Source organism: Haliaeetus leucocephalus, unplaced genomic scaffold, assembly GCF_000737465.1.
Source record: "Haliaeetus leucocephalus isolate CR32 unplaced genomic scaffold, Haliaeetus_leucocephalus-4.0 Scaffold517, whole genome shotgun sequence".
Lineage (NCBI taxonomy): Eukaryota > Metazoa > Chordata > Aves > Accipitriformes > Accipitridae > Haliaeetus > Haliaeetus leucocephalus.
The window spans coordinates 6,824,968-6,844,581 of NW_010972953.1; positions in this window are offsets into that span (position 1 = coordinate 6,824,968).

The following is a 19,614-nucleotide window of genomic DNA, read 5'->3' on the forward strand; positions in this document are numbered from 1 at the left end:
CTCCTGCATACGTACTTCTGCATTTGCACCATACTAAGATCCATGAAATGGTACAACCAGCTCCCAACAAGCAACCCCACTTGCTTTTTGGGGAATGTTTTTTAGCAGTCTAAACCTTTTTAAAACCTTAAAGCTGCATAAGCAGCTTAAACCAATCTAAAGCCTTAGATCATTTTAAACAGCTTGTGCCAATATAAGGACTTAGATTATCTTAAATACCTTAAACAGATCTAAAGCTTTACTGAAAGAATTTGGCCAGTCTCAGATTTGGTTGATTATTTGATTGATTTCACAGGTACTCTGGTCACCACTGGGTGACTCTGCCCAACCACTCCTGACTGGAAGATGCCCTGATTTTGTCTGCCTTGTGATTTTTACACTTTGGATGTTTGACGCTTTGACATGTGAACATGGCAATAAAATCTGAATCTGTAACCTTAACTCTGCCCTTATGCTTAGGCTATGATCATGTGTAAGTTCTGTACATGGCCCCAGGTTATTTTGGCTAAATATGTATCTAATTTGCAGGAAAAAATGAATTCTATTACACCGGTTGAGGATTTTCAAAGAATCGTGAGCGCCCCAACTGCCCTTTGCAGTCTGGATTCTTATAAATTGCTTATATAGCTTTGAAAATCCCATCTTCAGATGTGGTAGCTTAATTAAACCTCTTTAAAAATGTACATAAACAGAGGAATGAGTCCAGACTGTGACTTAGGTTAATTTGGACATTCTTTACTTACTGCCTGCTCCTCACTACCACATCCTCATGGTGTTAATGTAGGGTCTAATTCTTCCTTCATTTTGCAAAGGAAAATCGTAAGTAATTCAGGCTTGAAGAGTTGGGGGCTTTTGTTTTTTTCCTAAATTAAATTAGATGGAGTTTCACTTCCACACCAGTCAGCCCTGAAAGGCTGAGTTACTTGTTTTCCCTTAAAGCAGAGTGGCACCGAAGCTCTTCTGAAAGCTGAAGGAGCAGCAGCCCCAGGAATATTTTCTTTAGCAGATACACTGATAATAACACTAGAACCATAAGAAGACACTGTCAGGGAAATTTTCCGCTTGAACTCCTTAGCTGAGAAAAGGAGCCGACGCGCTTCCCTCCTGCTGAACTCTCGGATGCGATTTGTACACCCGGGTAGTTTCCGCTCCCCCTTGACCTGAGCTGCAGTCCCTGGGGCAGCGAACCAGCCTTTCGGCAGGTTGGGCTATGACATTGCTCCAATCCCACTTGTGCCCTTGCTGCTTTGGCCATGCGGGATGAAATTTTCTGTATCGTGAGCACCGTGGCAAAGAGAGTTTGTATGAAAACAGGTGGGTTTTTGTGGTGGTGCATGCAAAGTAGTGTTAACCTTAAGCTCTCTTCTCTGTTACTGTGTATAATGTAGTATTGGAACAGACCTAAATAAATTGGAGATGAAAATGTGACAGTTCATAGGAAAGACTAACTTGGAGCAAAGCTGGTATCTCCACCCGTCGGCCTCATGGCCTCTGCCATGTGCAATATCTGCTTTTCAATCTGTCCTACGTATCGGTAAAACAGATGCACACAGATCTCTGACTTTACAAGGAGACAGGATTTTAGGACTTTCACATATGAAAACTGTTTTAACTTGCAAGAAACTTTAGAAAACTAAGAAAAAGTTTCAGTTTCGTTTTGAGATACATGGCTGTTTTTTCAGGCTCGGGTGTTAGATTCCTAACGCAGGTTATTCACAGTGCAGCTGCTAATAAGTTCTGGTCTCCTGCCTTTTATTCACTTAATAAATTAATGTATTTATTATTCATAGAAATAGTAGGTGAGTGCTTGCTTGAAGGTGAATTGCTTGCTTTCAGCCTGCCAAGCTCTGAATTCTCTTGTAGATAGTGTCATTCATATTTAGAGCAAGAAGCCTGAATGCTACCTTGGTATCTGTGAGAATATCTAGTGGAAAAATCTGGGATTTTACAAAACACCTATTTTTTTTTTACAAAGTAAATTAACAAAAAACAATATAAAATACATCCAGAAATTCCTGGGGGTTACACAGTACTGGAGATTTCAGTCCAAGCCTGGATCCTTGAGCAGCTCACCATTGGTGCAGCTCTCCAGTACATAATTAATAAAGTTCCTTTCCTTTCTTAGAATATCTGGCCCAAGGAGTTCAGGATTAAGTTTGCTAGAAATGTAAACACATCACAGCTGGGTAAACCGCAGCTGAATCAGGGCAGAGAGCAGAGCAGCCTTTTAAATCTGATTTTCTTTTCTTTCTGACTGACTTCCCCTACCTATAACCTGGTGACTAGGACTGGGTTTGCTTCTGTAGCCATCCTGCAAAGCCATGCATCTTTGCACCTACAATGTTGGTGCCCGTGTCTGCTCAGGTGAGATGTGGCATGCTGGTCGCTGTTGGGCTTTCTCCTCTTGCTGCAGAGCTGGGCAGGAGTGAGCACACTGGTTTTGGAGCTGGACTGGTGCATTTGTTCCCTCCTGTGGAAACCCACAAAGTGCCTGTTTCCTTGCTAGTGACAACTTGGTGCAATGACTTTTTTTACTCATCTTAGGTGTTTTTACCTTTTTTTACCCTCGGTTTGCTGCAAGCTCCAGAGTGCTCTGAGCTCTGCGTGCCTCTGACTGGAAGCTCAGAGCAAAAATAAAGAAGCTGGTGCAGGTTACCCCTATAGCAGCAGCTTACTCTCAAGGGTACCAGTCCTGAAATCTGTGCTATTGACAGAAATACGAAAGAAAATATTTCCTAAAGCCAATACTAATAGAAAAAACAAGGGAAAGAGCTTTTTTTCTTCCCCCTGACATGTTTCCAGTCCCCTCTCACAGTTACTAGGTCTGGCACACATGCTGCTACCCCAGTTGCGGAGCCCCACTGTGCAACATGTAACAGAAACCTGAGGATGCAAATGGACAGAGCCTGGGCAGAGGGGTCTGCAGGACACCCTGGGCTTGGACCTTTCTTGTCACTGCATCCTAGAGATAAAACAGAAATAAGCTGTTTGTTCCACTGCTGTTCACAGCTGGAGATGGGAATAGCCACCAAACAGTGCTAAAGCAAGAATTAAATGGATTTAATACAGACAGTGTGGCGCTTGGTGTGTGTCACCCCCGGGCTTCTGGCAGCCCCTACGTCCCCCCTTTGCTTTGCTGGGCACTGTCGTGCTGCCAGGCAGGACCCTGAACCTGGGAACAAATGCAGATGGACCAGGTATATGACAAGTGTTGTTCAATTCTGTGCCAACCATAATGGGATGTGGAGAATAATTCAGACTATATGGGGTTGTAGCCTGATGTAGGCAGTCGAGGTGAGAGGTTTCCAGTTTTCCTTTCTCCCCAGTTTGTTCACACATATGCAAACTGTAGTGGTACAAACAAGTCGGTGTTGATGCACCCAGCAACTGCATCTTCCTTGGAAGGGGCCCTGATTTCCGAAAGCATCGCCATCCAGGACAGCGTTTAAGCATGTGCTTGCCTGTAAGCTTGTGTTTAATTGCCATCCTGGATAATGTTGTACTTAATCATGTTCCTAAATGTTTTCCTGATTCAAGGCCAGTGTTGGCATCCTGCGGGTTGCACTGCCATGTGAGAGCTGCCGGTGGTGGATGCGGCATCCCAGCCCCATGTGGTGTGGACAGGCATTAGGCAAGTTATTGTCATTGTGGAAATGAGTAGTGTGTAGGGAAGGAGGCTTGAAGCTCCCCAGCAAAGAAAAGATCTGTGTTACTTAATGGGGTGAATTGGTGAATACAGTATGCTGAGGAGGGTGATAAAATATACGGTGTCTGTAGCAGCAAAGGATTTGTAACGTTGGTAGATTTGGGTAAGGATTAATGAGCCTTTTCAGCTCTCAGCGACTTGCTGAAACTCCTTAGCCTCGTTCGTTTGGGGACTTAGCAGCTCAGGGTTTCTTTCAGACTTCTTAGAAAGCTGAGAATTGTTATCTGTGTATGCCCAGAGCGTATGTGTGGAGAAGTGTGTGTGTGTTTTTTCAAAAGAAACGTGTGAGATGTGGAGCTGAGGGCTTGTACCTGCCTGGGCACCGATTGCAAAAATCTGTGCAGAGCAGTAAATGTGAAGGGAATATTTCCAGTGTCAGCTTAAACTCCTTTTTCTCGATATTAAAACCTGCAGAGTTGTGTGGTCTGTACCAGGAGCAACAGCAGGGTGTTCCAGAGAGCTGCTGGGCAGCCTGGGCTGAAAACACCTGTGTGTCTGTACCCCAGGCACCCTGGCAGGATACATCCCCCCTCTCCTTCCTTCTCTTGCTGACAGCTTTGCTGAAGGCTGTTTGCAGCCCAAATGCAACTTTATGCCAAAACTGCTGATGCTGCAACAGAGCTGTGCATCATACTCTCAAAAAAATTCCTTCTGCATGGGGTGGTGCCATGATGTGCCTCCAGGTCCTAGTATGAGTCACAGCATCACACTGTTTCTCTGGGATGCCTGTTGTTGACCCCATAATTTTTTTTTTTTTTTTGAAGCTAAACAAAACTCAATGCTTCATCAGGGCTGCAAAGCTTGTGAGAGGTGGGCCAGGTGGCAGCCCTGGCACCCTCTCCAGAAGAGGTGAGCGCTGAAAAAGTAAGCTGTGCCACCATGATGCACAAAGACCGCATGTGTCAAAGCTTTGTTGCCTTGTCCTCCTCTCTGTATGGAGGAGAATGGTGCATTTTATGGCTGGCCAGGTTTTATGAGGCCAGATATGTTTGGTCAACGTACCAGAAGGGTTGTCAAAAACCTTGTGTCAAAAGTGGGGACTAGCCTTGCTGGCGTTTGGATGTGGGGAATTAGAGCTAATTAATTCCCAACATTACTGGGCCAGAGATGAGCACAAGAACGAGTGGGCACAAATTAATGGAAGGTTTGGGCATGTCAGGAATTTAGGTGGAGTTTTTTTATGCAGGGAGGTTAGTGTGTGAACCAAATTGCAGTGGGAACAATTAATATAAATTATTTTTAAAAGTGCTTGGACGTAAGGACAAACTTGAAGATTACAGCTGATAACTTCAAAGAGGAAAATCACTCCATTTGCATTTGATGTCAGGGGAAAGAGCATTCCTTACTCTGGAAAGGAGTGGACTTGGTTAGTACATGAATATTTGAAGTCTTAAGGAAAACTGGCCGCATCTCCTCTTTATGCTGTGTCATAAAACGGGGACAAAGAGGTCACTTAGTCACTAATGGGCAGCACATTTAGAGTGGGTGAAAAGAAATAGCTCGGCCGTGCAGGATGCAGTGCAGGAAGAGAAAAGATGAGATGGGAGATGCACCACCAGCGTTGGAGGGGGGTGCTCCCACTGGTACTAGGTCAACTCTGGTCCCAGGCACTTCCCTGCGATGCGGTTTGTGCAAAATAGAGATTCACCTGTTCATCAGTGAGGTTAAATGACTTGCTGTGAACATCAGGGAGGAATTTCCTCCTCCTGGAGGGTGTATAGGAGTGAATGGTGGTTGGATATGGCCCTGCTCCACCTTCCTCGGGGATTTGTCACTGCCTCCAGGAGACGCAGAGCCAGTGGGTCAGTGCCTTATCACCTCCGTTAGCCTGAATCCTCCATTTCTGCTTTCCCAATGATGACAGGGGGTGTTAGTTGGGGGCATATGAGTGTGGCTTGTTTACCTTCTTCCAATTTCTGCTGCATTCTGGGTTCTTGTCTGGGTTGAAAGCATTCACATGAGCCTCAGTTCTGTTGAGGTGAGGTGAGGTTATGCGCAACCCCAAACCAAGAAACTTCATGTTAAAACCTATGCTTTCATGCTAGGCAGTGTGGCGTCTCCGTGATGATGTTGGTTGTACAGTGGGTGCCTCTTAGGGTTGGGGCCATCCCATGGATGCTGTCCTTTGCCTGCGGGATGCTCCTGCTGCTCTTCAGCTGGGCTGGACTGCAGCACCTCACAGAAGGCTCCAAGCCCACCCAGCTCCTCTCGCTCAGTTTCATTTGCTGTCAGCACAGTCCATCCATTGCCACCCTTGCAGTGAGTCATACAGCCATTTGGGAGCTCAACATGCAGGAGCTGACTTTGATCTGCAGGCTCTGAGCCAGGAAGGATTTAGGTGAACCGTGAGTTTTGGCCAAGGGAGGAATACATGGCCCACGCATACTGCAAAAGCCAGACCAGCAACCCTGCTGAGGGATGCATTTGGCAGCACGGGGCCCGAAAAAGGTCCTGGGAACTGGTTAGTGCAGGCAGGGACATAGGCAAGTAGCGGCGGTCTGTGTTAGCATCAGGAATAGGATTAGGCAGGCAGGGAGGGCAGCTACGCACCCGTGAGCCCATTGCATGAAGCTGCAATGATGAAATCCTCTAATTGAGAGATTTGGGAGGCTTGAGTTGCTCTTTCACCTTGCATAACTTATATCGCCTTTGTAGTTCTGGTCTTTGATTTCTTCAACCCATCTCTCTTGAGTGGCACTGCCAAAGCTTGCTGTCCTGTTTGCTGGTGGTGGGATTTGAGGATGCGACGGGAAGCAGAGCTCCGTAGGCATGGAGAAGCGGTGCAGTCTCTCACAAGCACCCAGCCATTGTGGTTTATGTCTGAGCAGCAGTGCGAGGCAAAATTTGTCATGACATTGAAAAGCACTGCTGGTGCTAAGGAAGTGTATTGGTACTGTCAACATGACGGGGGAAGTCCTGAGGGGGCTACCTGCCACTCAGCTGCAAGTTAGAAAAAACTTCTGTGCTTTAGTGAGTCCAAAAAACCTCAAAAAGAATGAAAAAACAGGGGACAAAGGGAATAGATACATTATTTGCTGGTAAAATAACACGTCAGGTTTTTGTCCTATCTGTTTTACAAGTCAGATCACCTCGCAGAGTCCCCTTTTGCTTCTCCCAGCCCTGAAGGTGACATGGTGCTGGGGTCACTGGAGAACTGAGATGGGTTTTTTGTGTCCTTTTCCCTGCTTATACATGAAACCCCTCAGAAACCCCCCATGTTCTTATGGGAACAGGGTGAGAGGGATTACGTCCATCTTACATCTGGAGAACTGGGGTGTCAAGAGGTGAAACGCTGGTGCTGCAGGGGGGCTGCGGAGCTGGGGACTGCACTTGCACCCCAGATTTGCAACCAGTTTTTTTAACCCAAAGATACTTTTGACCTTTCCATGGAGGCAGGGCACAAGCTGTCCCTTTATTTTTGCTGTTAGTCTCTATAATGGGAATTTAATACTCTCTGGGCTCTCTGCCGTTCGGCAACAGAAGACTATATAGTAGGAATAGCTCCCTGTACATGAAATAAAATGATATTCTATCTTTTTTGATACAGTGGAAATGGCTTGTCTTCCCCAAGCTTCTGTCTTTGCATGCTTTCCTTAGGGAGGTACCTACAATCTTTTAATTATTGACTGTGTAATGCAGGGCAGAATGACATTATTTGTCAGTAATACAATACCAGAGGAGCTGCCCTCCTTTCTCTCTAATTTTCCAATAAGCAAATTGAACCCCATGCAGTGCCGTGTTCAACCAGCCCTTTCCTTTACAGCCTGCCATACCCCTGCGCGGTGCTTGCATCCCTCCCATAGTGCGAGCAATTAAGCGACATTTAGCAAACGAAGCTCTCGCCTCTGCTGGGTGACTTTGCTATGAGACAGCCTCCCTCGTAAGGAGAATTTACGTTGATGAAGCTCGGCTGTATCATTTCTGCTGTAAGGCTGCACGGGTGGTTGTTGTGGATGTTGTCCATGTCCCTGTGCTTTGTGAAAACAAATCAGAGGAGTCCCTGAGCATGCAGCTGAGTTGCCTGTTCATTTGCGTGTGAACTGAGCCTTGGAGATGATACGTCTGCTCATCCTGTTAATCAGGAGGAGACACCTTGCAGTGAGTCCCTGGCAGGAGGCTGGAGCACGCGTGGGTGCTGCGCTGATAGAGCCGAGGTGTGAGAGGACACCTCACTCCTGGTGCTGGGGGTGGGGAGCTTCAGGGGATGGTTTGCAGGCAGCGGGTTGGGTATGTTCGGTGGGGTTTAGTGTCTCTGCGTGCTGGCCACGGCACCCTGGCAGCAGCAGGAGACTTTCAGGTATGTTTCCTAAACCCTTGCATGCCAGTGGTTTTGCCCATCTTTGTGGCACACGTGTAAGAGAGTCAGAGTGAAAGCGCAATATTTATTTTTAAGTTTTCAGAGTTAGAAGAGAGTTATGCTAGTCTGAATTATGCACAGACATTATTGTTTTCTTAGGGTTTACAGGGCAGTGCTGCCTGGAGGCCAGATCAGACCAATGGCTTTGCAGCCCATCCAGGCGTGTGGTCACAGATAGCTCCTCACTCCTGTGAAACAAAACCTAAACCATGACCCATAACGGGTAGAAAAGAAAAACAAACAGGAAAGGGTTGCAAGGTAGCAAATAGTAGGACACTTAAGGAAAAGATGACTGTGCAGAAGGATGGAGCAGGTGGAGGAGTATTGTCCTCTGTAGAACAAAAAAGTGAGAACAGCAATAAGACCCATGGGTTATCTCAGAAAATTTTCTAGAGAATAGAAAAAGTCAGAAAGAGTTCCATTTCCTGAAAACTGTATCTTCTGAGTAAAAGATTTTGCCCATTTTGCCCTTTTGTGTTAGTGTGCCAATAAATATGCTTTTAACTTGGATTTTTATTGAAATACCAACGTTCCGTAGAAAACTTGTCTTTTCTGGGCAACTTTCTTCTAAGCCCACAAGCAGCTAATGCTTGCTTTTTCATCTATTGTGGCACATCATCCTATATAACACTAAATACTGTTGCTTATTCTTGCAAATGCTGTAGTTGTTCCTAGTATCTTACTAAGCTCTTGGCTGTTACTTTTATGACACTGATCGTGAGTGGAGTAATAGCACTTTTTTTTTTAAAAAAAAAAAAAAGCAAGCCTTTTCTTTTAAATACCTACTGCTGTCTTCGAGTGTTACTCTCCATCATATCACACTTTTTCTCATTTACCTTTGCAAAATGAGGTAATAACCTGCCAGAGCAGAATGGTATCTATATTTTTATACAAAGTACAAAAACCCCCCATTTTTTTTCACAAAGTGTAAGGTTGGAAGAAAGGAGAGCTAAAATTTTGTATTTCTTTCTGTGACATCCAGAAAGTTCACTGTATTTTTGTGCTGGAGGTACTAGTTGTTCAGAGGAAATAACCGCAATAAGCTTGCTGCAAGGGCAAGTCAAATTGACGTGGTGTGCTGAAGAAGTCATTGTGGCTTAAAGAAGCTGCATGCAAACCAGGTAGGGTTATATATGTATTTTAAATACAATTACTTGCTCTGTCCTCCAAATTACCCCGAGTGTGCGCTCCTGAGCGAGGCCTCACCGAAAGCTCGTTGCTGAAGGGTGCTTCTGGAAGAAGTGCACACTTCCTGCAAGGTACAGCATGTACGGCAGCAATTACAAGTTTTACATGCATGCAAATGGGGAGCAGCGGTTAAGCCTACAGACTGCGACTGCTACCTTCTCCTGCCGGTGGGCATGAATCTCCTTCCTGGCAAAGCAGGTCTTGAGCATCTGCAGGACTAATAAGCTAGAAAACAGGCCCCGGGGAAAACCCCTCTTCCTCCCTCTTTTTCTTTTTTCTTTTTATTTTTCAGTGCACTGAGCAGAGATTTGCAAGACAAAAGCGTTTGCTTTGCATTGTGCATTTTGTTTTGTGTCTCTGGGTTACATGGAAACACACCTGCCATTTTACTGCTTCCTGCAGCAGATGCAAATAGAGCATCCTCTCAGGAAAATGTTACATCCCTTAAAATAAACTCTGCTGCTTAGTGGTGCGTATTGTCTCTGGTTTCATGCTGGAATGTGTCTGCAAAAACAGAAAGCCACAGGATAAAAATACAGTTGCCCACTAGTAATAAAGAGGGGTTTCTATGAAAGGTGCATGCAGACTGCTGCTGTTACTAGGTTCCAGCGCAGGGGTGTTGGGGGGAGAGGGGGAGAATTCGGGTTTTTTGTTTTTCTCTCCCTCCTTCCTACTTTCCCTCCCTGTTTTGCTTCGCAGAGCCCCTTGACTGGCTCTGTGCCTGCAAACCACACCGCTGGCTGTGACGGGCAGCAGTGCTGCCTTTGGCTTTCTCTTGGCCCTGGCTCTATTGCGCAGCAGCAGCAGCAGCAGCAGCAGCAGCAGCAACTGCTGGCTGCTCCCTGCCTCTGCGGGGCTGTCCAGGATGGGGCTGCCTTGCTGGTGGTGTCTCCTTTTTTCTTTCTTCCTCCTCCTTTGCCATTAAGCCTAAAAGCCCTAATAGGAGAGTTAAGGATAGCTTGAATGGGTGAGAAATTTTCTTGCTTTTGGTTTCCTCACCACAGAGCCAGACCCATGTCTGGTACATGGAGATGTTGAAACCTGCCTGATGCGGGAGTTTCACTCTCAGTTCATCAGGTGACTGACTGCAAAAATGAATAGGGTTTCTTGCAAGGGTAGAAAAACTGAGAGGACGAAAAGTGGCTCCTTTATGCAACTGCTGCACTGATGCAGCTGTGCCATGCACAGCAGGGCGCTGGGCAGGTGCGGAGTTCGGAGGGTGCAGTTCTGCACATCTTCTCTACAGAGGTCTTCTCTACAGCTGCCAACTCAGCTATGCAGTAGCACAGCAGGGCTTGCTTTGGGTTTTTTGTGGTGGTGGCTAGGTGTAGATTTGCCGTCATTTGCGGTGGGCACTCCAGTTTGCAGGATGTGGACATGGGGAGACATGCGTAGATGCTCAGGGTTTATCACCTGAAAAATAAGTGGCTGAGTCATTGAAGAAGCTTTGCTGTCTTTAAAAATCAGAGCTAGGATTTGCTGCCAGCATTGTTTCAAGACAGAAAGTTGATAAAGCTGAAATAACCTGCCTGGAGGTCACAGTGGTTGTTTGGAGGTATTGGCTAGACTTGGTTTTGGTTCTAGTCGAAGTAACTTTCGGTCATCAAGTGATGAAATGGTTGGTATGGGGAAAGATGGATTGGTATGGGGATACGGGTGGATTTGCTAGGAACAGAGAATTCTCTTCAAGGTGATGTCAAATGGCAGGGTTGGAAATGAGAGGAACAGTATGGCCAGGGAGAGAGAGGACAAGGAGCCCCAGGGCCCTGGGGTGTCTGTGGGACACAGCACATGGGGAGAGCTTACAGGGGACTCTGCAGGCAGGACAGCTGAGGAGAGCACTGAAAAGGAGGCGTTAAGGGTATCTTGGTAGAGAAGGGACTGAGTAGCACAACCATAATTGATGGAAATTACTGCTGAAAGAGGCTTGAAGTTTTCAAGCGGCTGCAGACTGCTGAAGGACAATATTCTCCGGGGCCAAGCTCTTTGGAGACACCAGGGAGGAGAGCCGAGACCGGGGTGCTGCAGTGGGATGGGCTGGGTGGCTGGCAGGGCTCCCCGGGGAGAGCTGGGTTGTGCAAAGGAGAGCTCGCAGGTGTGACTGTCACAGCGTCTCTTTTCACAGCACATGTTTTTCTTGGCTCCTGAGCGTAAGAGAGGGGTACCGGGGCATGCCTCCCCACGCTGACAAGAATTCCCCTCAAGGCTTGCTGGGTTCAGGTGTCTTTTCCCTGGAATTGCTGTTGGATCGCTGCAACTTGCTGCCGTTTTCCCCCTTCTGTCCCTTGCTTTCAGTTGGCAGCATCCCATCCCTGCCTGAGCAGCGCCTGTATGATCCATCCTGCAGGGTGGATGTGTTCTGGCTCTGTGGCTCCCTTCACACCCTAATCGGGTGGGGGCAGGGCACAACACAAATCCTGCTTTCTTATGTTGGGGTAACTCCTAAGAAACTAAACTGCCATAGGCTGACCCTTAGCTTGCACTGTGGTAACTAGGAGCCAGATCTGTTTGCGATCACTGTTTTTAATGTGCTGTGCAATCTGCTGAGAAGTGGGGGGCTTGTCCCTGAGTGATTGCATGTGTCTTTCATTTCAGTGATGAGCATTTATCCCTTCACATGTGGGACCGGCTTCTTTCTGTCGGCAATGTCTGCTGAGACTGCATCTGTCTGGATATCCTTATCGCCCAGCTCTCTGCACATCTGGGGCGGTGAGGCACAGGGCAAGCCCACCCGTGCTCTTCCTTATGGCTGCAGCTGTGAGACAGGACCTTCAGCAGTGCTGCCTTTTCCTTTTAATGCCTGCTGTCCACTAGGAAATTCGGTTGGTTAGAGTAAAGGGCATCCCTGATGCAAGGGTTTGGCCCCAAGGCTGTCCTCGAAGCCTGCCCTCCGGGGATACTGCTGCGTGATGGGCTCTCAAGGTCCCTCCTGTTTCCCTTTGAGGAAACTCATGTTCTTGAAGTTCAGTTTGTATCTTGTTTCCTGAAAGATCTCAGAAAAGGGAAGTAGCTATATTTTAAATATTCTCTGTCCATTTGCTTTACATTTTCTTGGCCAGAAAGCTATGAAATTGGTCCTGTAGGTGTTAAAGTAGAGCACCTCATGAGCGGCTTTCACCTTGACTCCCACTCTCTCTTTATCCCAACAGTGATTAATTCTGATCCTTTTGGTTTCTTGGTAGAGATTAGCAGACACCAGGAAAGCCCACTTCACCCTCCCTTCAACACCTGCATTTCAGGCTCATGCAAGATGGATGGGCAGTGCTTAGTCCTGGTGCTTGGTGCACTGCATGGAGGGGCGACCCAAGCCATGGCTGACACTACAAGTGCAATATTTTGCACTGAGAGTATCACTGTCCCCCTTCCTCATGAAGCTGTCCACATCCGTAACAGCTGTATTTGCTTCCTAATCATATTAACATCTCTTAATCTCCTAAATCTATGCAGTGTCCTAGCAGACCAGCTCGCTGAAGTGGTCACAAGGAGCTCTATGTGCTACTAGGGACTCAATGCTATGCTGAATAATTTGCAAGAGCAAGCAATGCCAAACATTCTGCTCAGAGAAGATCAGAGACTTTTTTTTCTTTTAATCATGTGCTTTCCTTGCCTTATGAAAACATCTCTGTACTGCTCTTGCTAATAGCAGGAATCCTAAGAAAACACAGAGGGATCTGCAGTAAAGATCAAGCTACCATCAGCTTGCCCAGACAGCTCTGTTATCCTAGCAGAACAAACCTCTCCAGTGGGACTCCAGTAACCTCACCAGAGGTAATTGTGGGCAGATGCATCACCTGGATATGATGTCATTGCACTGTGCTAATGTTATTTTGTTCAATCCAAGCGAAGGAGGTTGATGAAATGGCTGGGAGCATTAGCACACAGCATCAAGGACTAGACCAGGGTGATTTATGCAGCCAGCTGGAAGAGATCCCCTGTTTGGGCAGCATGACACTCCCTGTCCTTTCTCAACATGCTGATTCGTGTTGTTGTGAACTACCTGCTTGAGGCTCTAAGGAGGTGCTTGGCATGGCCTGGCCTGGAGTTTGTTGCCACTTTTTTCCTCTCCTCGGTTGCTGGACTTGTAAAGAGCATCCCCCACATGTTATATGATCCTGGGAGCCTCCTCCTGCCTGGAGCCTTAATAAAGTATTAGATGCAACTGAAGGGATGCAGTACCGCAGTAGATCTTATCCACCATTTTCAGGCTGAGGCTTGAGCGTTGGTACCCTCTGAGATCTGACCAGTGTGCTCTCAATGTGTGTAATATCAGCTGGAAGCAGAGGAGGAATTCAGGCTCTGGTCCAGCTCCCACGGTGTTCCATGAGGTAGGGTTGCTAGACATCCGTGTAACATGAGATTTCCTGTATTTCAGACTATGAATTGTATTGAAAACATACGGGATACTATCCTTCCTGTATTTCCTGCACAGTTTTAATATGGGACGTGAGAAATCCCACTATCACCTGCCCCTTCCCCAGACGTATTTCTTAGAATCTTCTTTTCTGTCTGTCTTTTCCCCAAAAGTTTGCATTTGGCCATCAACTTGTAAGGACAAAGTGACCATTGGAGCATGTTTGAGGTTTTCACTTTTATCATGTTATCTATCCACTGGCTTTCTTAAGACCTTCAGCAGAGTCAACCAAACTGCATCACAGTTTACTGGTAAGGTGAAAGTCTAAGTGATGTCTATAAGATTATTATCTTATTTTATTACATAATTAAACACAAGGTAAAACTAGGTTATCCCAATTGCTGAGAAAGCTGATTTTTCAGACAAGGGAAGCACTTTGGGTCTCAACACTCCAGATTTCTGGAATTGTTTTGACACAGTGTCACATGGAGAATTATACACCAAAGAGAATGGAGATTAGCTCACAGAGAACTAGCAAGGTAGGAGAGGCTGCGAAAGGAGTCCCCTGAAGATCAGTTGTGGGCTGAGCTTCTCTGTTACGTTGATATTGGAGCAAGTATGAGGAATACCCTGAGGAGATACACGGACAGTACATTAGGTGCCTTTGTGGATGGAAGGGAGGATTGTGATGGGAGAGGAAGCACTGGTGGATCTTGGCTGCTTTTGTACAAAGTTCTCATTCCCTACGTCCAGGAAGATGAATTCAAATTAGGATAAATGTGATGACCAGCTATTACAGTGATGAGAATGGAGCAATTTCCTTACCAAGAGGAGATTAAGGGCATATCTACATCATCATAATGAGAGACAGTCTTGTCTTAGAGTTCATAGTCCAGCGTAAAGCACAGTAGTGAATTTATAATGATGGGGTTGAATTTGGGACTTGCCAAATTCATTGTATAAATGATCAAATGTGCATTTAATAGAAATAATTATGGATGACTTTAGAGCTAGTCAGAATGCAGACCAGTGACTACAGTGCGAGTATCCTGGGGCACGCAGTCCCCAAACGGCTATTATATTATTTGGAAAAGGAGGCTGCTTTTCTGTAGAGACATACTTAATCAAGATCTGATGATGTTGGAGTTTGTCTCAGCAAAGCTTGGTCTCAGACAAGCTTTTTGTCTGTCACACCTTGCTCCTAAACAGGCAGCTCTGCGTAACCACGATCTTTCAGCTGGGAAGAGAGGAGTGGGAGCAAACAGATTTGTCTCTGAACTTCAGAAGAGTTGTGTGGGTTTTGCTTCCTTATCCCTGGCTGCAAGAACCAAGTTGTACCCACAGTTCCGGTCATAATTCATGAAATACTGGCCATGAACTGCTAAATGATGACATGTGGCCATTTTTTTATCGTAAGCTATAGGTGCCTCTAATTTGAGACATTCCTCCCGGCTGGGTGGGTGGGAGCTGGGACTGCTGTTTTAGGGAGCTGTGTTCAGTTCTTTGCTTGCCCCCAAGACTTTGCAAAGCTCAAGAGTGGCGTAAGCCTTCTCTGTCCCAGCCATGTGAGGCCCTGGGCCAGTGGAAGAGGCAAGCTTATAGACTCAATGGTTTAGACTCATGATTTGGTGCCTCTTTACCTTTTTTTTTTGCCTTAGGGAGTAACACTGAGTTCCCTTCCAGCTCCTGCTCTGTGAAGGCTGCTCCTGACATCCAGGAGCATCTGCCTGCTGGACAGGCCAAAACCATGTTTCTCTTCCAGCCAGCCATGGTGATGCTTATGTCCCAGCTGGTCCTGGGGTCTTTGCAGGGATATGCCCCTTCTATGCAATCCTTGTTACAAGTGCTGCAAGAGGTGTTGAAGTCGAAAGCTGAGCTCAGCTTCTTTGCATTTTAACAAGTTGCATTTTTAAAAATAATTAGATTGAGTGAGAATTGCTTTTTTAGAAAAATGAGAAAAGATGCAGCACTTGCAGAGTTTGGGAGAGCTGCGTACTGGAGCCAAGAGTCTGGATGCTGGAGCGTCTACTTTCTGGACTCCCCAACCCATAAGAGTCATGTTATGTTCTCTGTTCAGTAGTGAGGGATGTAGGAATGCCAAATACACCAAGCTGCTGGCTTTCTGTACTGGGCTGCAGAATAACATGCTGGCATTGTGCTTTAGGCTAGCCTCAATTACTTGCTTGTTATCAGGGTGGAGATCAAAGTACATCATTTAAAGAACAAATGCAGTAAATACCTTGAATTTATGTATTGACTTTTTTGGAAAAGTGAATTGTCACAACAAGCTCAAGCTAATCTTTTGGATTTTGCATAAAGAACTGGGAAGAGAGAGAGACATAAATGTTACCTGAGGTGTCTCAATTTGCATGATGCAGCGTGATTTTATGAGGATACCACTGCCTGCTGTGTAATTCCTGATTCCACGCCTTGGCGTTGCTCTGGGATCTCTGTGCAGTCTGAATATCCTCAGGTCTCTGGGTACTACGGGAGTTGAGTCAGTGCTCTTTTCATCTTCTAAGTGCTGACTTAGATGTTAGTGATTTATTTTTCTGCTCGAGGTTTATTTTTAGTATCTCCTGAAAAGTTGCATACCTTGAAAAGTAAAAGCAAAGGCACTGTTAGAGAGTCTGCTGGTGAGCTGATTACTCAGGTTCATCTGGCTCTTCCTTTTAAAGGCATTTCTTTCACTATATAGCGGCTTTGCTCCATGAAAAAGTGTGGTATATACGAAGGAAAAAGTGTCAATGAAGTCAGGCTAAATCTTTTGCCATTTTAGTGCAGACTGGAACAGGGGAAGAGGCAGGGGAGAGGAAGAGCAGATCCCTAAGAAGTTGCTCCCATCCCATCCAACAGCAAGGCTTTTATCTTCCCTGATGTTAGAGTTGCCTTCGTTAGTTCATATTAACTAAGAGGTAATAGTATGTGAGAGATACACACAACCAGGGTGGATTTAGAGATGGAGCAGCTGTGAATATAGCGGAGGTTATTTGCTGTTGTAATGTCTTGAAATTCTAGCAGAATGTCCTGTATATAAATTACAGCTTGTGTAATTTAAATGTGTTAATGAAATAGGGCAAGCTAAAGCCTACCCTGGTAAGAGGAATGACTACATGGAATTGGATTTTGTGGATCTTGTGAGCAATTTGAAAGACACTTTTTTCTTTAAAACTTTTAGTTATGCTGCAACCCTGATGTTTTAATTATATTGAAACTACTGGACTTGCATGTGGTGGGGATTGTTATTAAGGTGTCTTCACAATGAGTTTTTTTATCTCCTTCAGTGGAAGCTTCTGAATATAAAAGTGATAGCCTTTCCATGTGTGCTTCATCCTCCGTTTTTTTTGCTTAAACAGAAACCTTTTTGTAAGAGTTTAAATGATCTGGTTTGGGGTTTTCTGTGAAAGCCGATGGGAGAACTTTTATGTGTCTTGATGGACCATAAGAACAATTCCTTGCCAAATGAAAATGCAATGCTTTTCAATATTTTCCTAGTTTTCTTACTTAAGAAAAAAAGAGAAAATCTAACAGTCAGCTCTGCAGATATCCGTGGTATCGTCACATCTTCAGTCTTGCGTTTCCATACTGAGTTTTTACAGCACAGGAGGTGACGGCAGCCATCAGCTGGTGCCTTTTACCAGCACTGCAAAGCATCCTGCCTTGCCTTGAGACCAACCTGCAGAGAAGCTGTAGGAGGAGATGGCTCAGATGGTGGTGCAGCCCTTGACAACATCGACACTCTTGGCCCTCAGGGCTGCCAGGCTGCAGCCGCTCCGCTCTTCCTTTCCAGCGGGATTGAGAGGCTGGTGGTGAACAATTGCTGTTTTGACCTCTCTCCCTTTCCCCCTTCCTTTTGTAGCAGATGGAGGAAAGGTGAGAAGTCATGAACTCTTCTGTCACTGGTCTTCTGAGAGCAGTCATTTGCATGCTGTTTATCCCAAATTCTCTGCTATGAAAAAGTCACAAAGTCTGCAGAAATCCCAGTTCAAGGAACAGCTGGCTCCAGGTCCAACAGGTGGGGCTTGAAATGGAGCTGGGTGGAGAGGAAACAATTTTGAAGGAGTCGCCCTTTACTGAATTCATGCACCTTCTGTTTGCAAAAATACCGGGAATCCCCAGCAGTCCCCCTGACATATCATTGAGCAGCATTTCTCAGGAGGGTAAATAGGAAAAAAGGCCTCTTCCAAGTGCTGGGTTCATTCAAATTGGGGGCTTTTTCCACACAGATTGAAGAAGACAGAAGTCTTGCATTTTTCACCAAAGAGCTGGATTATTTAAATTTTCCCTGTCTGAAAGCAATGGCAGGACAAGGGAAAAAGCTCTAGCTGATGCAAAGGAGAATTTGCAGGTCTCCTGCAGGTCAGTCTGCAAAGGGAATATCACCCCATCACCCTGTTTCTGTCCCCAGCTCCACTGCAACTTAACAGTCTTGGTATGGGTCCTTGAAAGGCAACTATGTTGGAAATTGAATCTCTGCTTGTGGTCTTTTGAAACAGCCGAAGCACCAAAGGGCAGCATAAATCTGAGAGGTTGGAGATGAGGTCCCTTGCACCAAAAAACCTTGCAGGTAGAATTAGCTCTGCCCAGATTGCCAATGCTCAGGACAAGATGGAAAAATCATCTGCCTAGTAAAATAATTCTTCACTGTAATGGGAGTGTGTATGAACAGAGGAGGAGATAACAGCTCCATGAAGTGCTTTATCCGCCATGCTGTGCTTACGGTCCTTTTCTGAAAAATGCCTATGTACGATGGCTGTGGGACCCGCAGCACTCCCAGGTAAATGGGAAGATTTTTGTATCAGGGAATGCCCACCTGCATGTATCCAACATTGTCTGAAGAAGAAATGAACCCATGGAGGTAGTCTGTGGATCATTTGGATGTCTAGTGCATTAGTGCATAAAGGAAACTGCATGTTGATATTATTTCTTTTTTAATCCAGAAGTGGAAGTGCCCTTTTTTAAAAAAAGAAAACTGCACCAACTTCCTTAGGTGACAAGGGAAGCTTTAATGCAGTTTCACTAATATTTGAGAGATTCCTGTCATTTTATACAGAGCAAAAATTAGTCTTGAGGTAATAAAAACTGCAAGCCTCTCAAGGCTGGAAAATATCCCTTTCACTAAACCACTGAAAATAAGTTCCAAGGATACAGCAAGCATTTATCAGATTTTTCCATTTCTGCAAAGCTTTTTTTACAAGAGATTCTGCTTTTTCTGGGCCTTCCCTTAATCTACTTCTGACTTTTTTTTTTTTTTTTTTTTTTAAGGAAGGAAACTTTTCTGGCTGAAGCTTCACTCCTTTAAAAGTTTTATGTAAAGTCTTGGTGCCAGATGCTTCTCACTAGCTCAGCGGCTCTATACTTGCAGCCTGCCCTGGAGTTGCTCTCTCGCAGTTTGGCTTGTTTATTCCATATTCCACCTGGTTGGTTAATTAAACTCTGCCCAACTCTTGCAAAAATATAAAATAGAATTACAATAGGCTGCCTGTGGATGTCTGAATGCAATCAGCGTGTGGAGGATGGATGCGTTTTGGCGTTAACAAACTGAGCTGTTGCATTTTGGCTAAGATAGACTTCATTTCTTTATCACTTAGCATTTGACAGGGAATAAGTAACCCATGTAATCGTTGCTGCATCCTTGTGTTTTCCTTCTGTCTCACTGGATGTGGAGAAGCACCCACTTGCACGGGGAGGTGTCCGACTCAGCAGCTGGATCATCTGGAGGCAGCTCTCCAAGGCCAGCTCCGCTTCTGCAATGTTGCTCCTGTGCATCACGGTGGGAGAAGACCCTGTGCTGTGTTGCAGCTCAAAACTTGCCCTGCACAGGCTGCAAGGAGCTTGGCTGCAGCCTTTTGTGGCATGGTCCTGAGCCAGGACAGGGCCTGGGGTGTGACTGGGGTGACACATCTGTGTCACCTCATCTCGACAACCAACGTGGGGAGGCCAAACGATAGGAAACAGGGGGGTGTTGTTTGCATGCCTGGTGTACATAATATTTAGCTCCAATTTTGTCAG